A 5,438-nucleotide genomic window follows, 5' to 3' on the forward strand; every position below is an offset into this window, starting at 1 on the left:
TCCGCAGTATTGAATCTTGTCGTTTGGGGTTTCATTGAGACGAAGGGATCTGAAACAGTTAAGGTGCAAACACACTGGAACCTATTTCAGTTTCGATTTCGAGTACTGACCTTGGTGAACCCGGCGTGTGTCAGCTAAGAGATCGGGGGGGGGGGGGGGGTCTCGTGGCCTAGAGGTTAGGGTGTTTGCCTCTCATCCAAAGGTCCCGGGTTCGAATCCGGGTAGCGAACGAAGACTTTTTTCTCTAAAATCGTCTCCATTCACCTCCTTTCCTGCTCTCTAGCAATGTTCTGTCGTCTGCTTTTGTCTCCACTTTCTGCCCCCACACATCACTTCCTTTGTCCCCTCCTGTGGGCTCCTGACTCTTTCTGCACCCTTCATACTGTTCTCCTTGGATAGCTCCTTCTTACTGCTGTCTTTCAGCCACACCCTTGAACTTCAGGTTGGAAAGATCTACACCTAACCTTTCCGGACAAGGGCGAAAAATCTCGCAAGTTGTGCACGTTAAAAATCCCTTGGTGGTTTAAAATCGATAAGAGTAGGCTTCAGTCGCCACCCGGGCAAAATTTCAAAATGTCTTACCGACTGAAAATGTGCTGTAATGTGTCCCGCGCGCTCATATGACCTTATGTAGTTGGAAACACCGTAAAACACTCCAAAGAACAAACAGCTGAGGGAGACAGAACGGCTCTTTGTCTCAATATCGGCGCTACTCTGCGTCCCGTTTCCCGTCCTTCTTTTTCCAATAGGGAGATGAGTTCGGCTTTCATTCACACCGAAACCACTAAGGGCGACACTAAAAATTTCCCCCGTTTCCTTTCGGACAGAAAGGAGAGTCCTTGCATGGCAGTACATGTTTTTGATTCAGTCAAGATAGAAACACTCATTGCTGCGATTTTTTTAAAAAACGCTAATCTCAGCAAGACAAAACAGAAGACAAGTATTGTAATAATATACACTCAAACAAACAAACACACACACACACACATACACACACACACACATATGCACGCACACTCACACACACACACACACACACACACCATACACCATACACACACACACACACACACACACACACACACACACACACACACACACACAAATTTTTTTTTTTTTTTTTTTTTTTTTTTTTTTAAATTTCACAACATGTCAACCCTTTTCGGAATCAAATTTATGACTAACCAGATAACAACTCCGAACGTTGCAAAGATTGTTAGCAGAACAGATAGAGCATTGGTTTCTGACTTCATGATCTTAGTACCTGAAAACGGCCAAAATGTCCAATAGAGCTTTGTAATTCTAAGGTAGCCAAATGTCAAACAGGTTTCTGTTGCCTCTAGGGGGATGTGAGTGAGGTGTCTGTGGTGTAGAGGTTAGGCGCTGCGCTGTCACACGTAGGAGACCTGAGTTCCATTCCCTAGTTCCATTCCCGAGTGAGCAGGATTTTCATTGAGGGTCTCGGTCTTTTTCCTGAGACGTTGTATCCCTGTCAGCCTGAGTTGGTCTGACAGGCAGGATATGGAAGCCCGCCTCCTAAATGATCTAAATAGTGTCGTTGGTGACGTAAAAACGCTTACATTTCTTTAAACAGCCTGTAATGTACGTCTGAAAAATGTGTAACTTCAAAGACAAAAAAGTCTGACCTCTCTCTCTCTCTCTCTCTCTCTCTCTCTCTCTCTCTCTCTCTCTCTCTCTCTCTCTCTCTCTCTCTCTCTCTCTCTCTCTCTCTCTCTCTCTCTCTCGCTCGCTCACTCGCTCGCTCGACAGACAGACAGACAAACAGACAGACAGACAGACAGACAGACAGACAGACAGACAGACAGACGGACAGACAGACAGACAGACAGACAGACAGACAGACAGACAGACAGACAGACAGACAGACGGACAGACAGACAGACAGACAGACAGACAGACAGATAGACAGACAGACTTTTTACAGCCCACATTGCTCACGACACCTGTGGATCTCCACATATTCTCACCAAAGCTGGTTTTTTTGGTTTTAGTAAGAGTTTTACGGCACTGGCAACACAATTAGGTCAGATAAGTGCCGAAAATTGGAGTTGTTACTAGATAGTTACATACAAAACAAGAAGGAGGAGAGATGAGGACTAAAGATGTTTGGTAGTCAAGAAGATATTCACTAAAGTGACAGGACAATGATAGAACAATCAGGCAAGATGTACAGAGTCAAAGAGCTTTTTGAACTTAACTTACAAACCACAGAGGAAAAAAAGTCCAAAGAGTTTGAAAGTAGAATTTCTTTATTGAATCAGAAAAAGCTGTAGAAACGATGGTTCGAAGATTAAAAAATGAAAAATTTTTGAAAATATAAACGTTAACAATATTCCCATTTTCTTTCTCCAATATTCACTCCGAGTGCCAATCCAGCGAAAGGAAGTTTAAACGGCAAATACACAATGATGATTGTTATGACAATTCACAAAACTAATTGATCATCTCCAAACATACTCAGTGACAATGTTGTGGCAGTCAAAGACAATAGGAATCCTCGACCTCATAATTCTTCTGTAAAGCCACTAAAGACGGTGCGGTGGCGGAGCGGTTAGTGCGCTCGGCTCCGAAGCGGAAAGTCCGGGTTCGAGCCTCGGTTCGGACACGAATTTTTTTCGCCCAGTCCTGCCCTCCCAGCAGTAATGGGTACCTGACTTCGAGTTGGGGAAGTAAAGCGGCGTGGAAAGGAACTGGTCACCCTACCACAATATGCCGAAGTCCCAGGAAGCTGTCTCACTATCAAGGCAATCCCCAATGTCCGGATCGGATTCAGGAACATCTTTTTTTTTTAAGCCTCTAAATTCTATGAAAATGATTTTTCAATGAACATTTCGTTTTTTTCTGACAACACCACACAAAAAACTAATTTAACAGGTTGATGGGAAAATCAATATCAAGAAAAGTTTAAACATTTTAAAGTTGATGATAGTAATGCAAGGTATAAACTTTTGTCTTTCAAACAAAACAAATTAACATGCATGGAACCCAAACATATGATTAAGTTGTATGTAGTTGTAAAAATATCCACTTCGCACTTTGGCGGAAATAACACGTAGAAAACAATCCATTAAAAAAATAATTACTAATATTACCTATGTACAAAATATGCCGTGGCACGCTGAATGCATAAATCTGGACAAAGTTAATATAGGAACAGTTCTACTGCTACAAAAATTATCTTTGAAAGATTAAGTATATATAATATAAGTATATATATATTAGTATATATATATATATATATATATATATATATATATATATATATATATGGGGGCTCTCGTGGCCTAGAGGTTAAGGTGTTGGCCTCTCATTCAAAGGTCCCGGGTTCGAATCCGGGTAGCGACCGAAAAAATTTCTTCTCTAAAATTGCCTCCTTTCACCTCCTTTCCTGCTCTCTAGCAATATTCTGTCGCCTGCTTTCGTCTCCTCTTTCTGCCCCCACCCCCCCCCCCCCCTCACCTCCTTTGCCCCCTCCTCTGGGCTCCTGACTCTTTCTGCAGCCTTTCTACTGCTACTCCTTGACTCCTTCTGACAGCTGTCTTTCTGCCACACCCCTGATCTTCTGGTAGGAAAGATCTGCACCTAGCCTTCTCGGACAAAGGCGAAAAATCTCATAAGTTGCGCACGTTAAAGATCCCATGGTGGTTTAAAATCTACAAGAGTAGGCTTCGGCCGCCACCCGGGCAACATTCAAAATTCCTTACAACTAAAAGTGTAAGGTGTGTCCCGCGCGCTTATATGACCTTGTGCAGTTGCAAGCGCCGTAAAACACTTACCCCCCCCCCCAAATATATATGTGTGTATGTGTGTGTGTGTGTGTGTGTGTGTGTGTGTGTGTGTGTGTGTGTGTGTGTGTGTGTGTATGTGTGTATGTTTGTGTGTGTGTCTACGTGTGTATAATATATATAAATATATATTGTGAAAGTATTACATGTATACATATGATATGTATTATATTGTGTTCTGACCAAAAGAAAATCTTTTCCTAAATTATATTTATCTCATTAATTTAAAAACAGAAATGACTCTAGCTGACATTTGAATGGAATGCCCAAGGAAAATTCTTTGCTTCAAATGGCAGGATAAAAAGATAAAATATCACACACGGAAGTTCTAAAACGGGCAAATGCCGATAGTCTGCTTTCTGAACACAAAAGAACTTTACTTCGCTGGGCAGTCTATGTTGTAAAAATGCTTGATTTCAGAATCCCAACGGCAATATTCTATTTTACAAGGACACTGAAAATTTCTGGAGGATTTCAGCTTAAAATTAATATACGAGTATATAAAATACTAGTACTTTGACCAGGCAGAGCCTATCTCCTGACATACCCAGTTGGGGAGCAGTGGTCACAGTGGGTAGAAAATCGTATGACGTATCACGAATGAAAATCCTGAAACTAAGAGAGAGGCCTTAAAGCTGCACACATCCCCCAGAGGAAGAGAAACTTTAAAAAGTTCAAAATGGGGCAAACTTTTCAAATCCAGAATTGATCTCATCGGCCACAGCAAAAGCCATAAGTCATCGTAATCTTTAATTCTTCTAATTCTTCTGCTTGGGAGGAGAACTATAATTCTCCACTATGAATGTTTTGGACATCGTCATACATTGACGGACGAGCTATCGTGTCTGATGTACTGCAACTGTGTTTGCATGATGAAATGTTTGATGCGGTATATCTGAGATGAGACGTTTGATGCACTGTAATTCTCATGACAAGATAATATATTTGATGCGATGTAATATCGTTCATGACAAGATAAGATGTTTAATGAGAACTAATATTGTTCTGGACAAGATACGATATTTGATGCGAATACATATCGTTCACGACAAGAAGAGACGTTTGATGTGCTGTATCGCTCACGACAGGATACGATGTTTGGTGCGACATAATATCGTTCGGGATTTCATTAGATGTTTAATGCTATGTAATGTCGTTCACGACAAGATAATATGTTTGGTGCGATATAATGTTGTTGATTACAAGATAATAGATTAGATGTTTGAAGTTAAATAGTTCGGGTGGTTGGAAGGCGCAACTGGTAGATCCTACTTCTTTACATTCCATCTGTTGTTTCTGTACGTGTGTAGACTTTTTCCGTGCAACCAATAGCCGTTATTGTGTCCATGCTCTTTTCTTTACTCAAACAAACAAACAAAAAAACCAACACAAAGTGAAATAATAGCGTTCAGGGCTTCATGTGATGCTTGATGTTCTGTATCTGAGATAAAATTCAAAGCGCTGCATCGTTCACGACAAGATAATATTTTAATGCGCTATGTTGTTCACGACAAGATGAGAAGTTTGATGCGCTGTACTGTTTACGACAAAATGAGAAGTTTGATGCGCTGTACGGTTTACGACAAAATGAGATGTTTGATGCGTTGTTTCTGCTCGTATCCCAGCTCCTCG

This window comes from Aplysia californica, unplaced genomic scaffold (genome assembly GCF_000002075.1).
Source record: "Aplysia californica isolate F4 #8 unplaced genomic scaffold, AplCal3.0 scaffold00158, whole genome shotgun sequence".
Lineage (NCBI taxonomy): Eukaryota > Metazoa > Mollusca > Gastropoda > Aplysiida > Aplysiidae > Aplysia > Aplysia californica.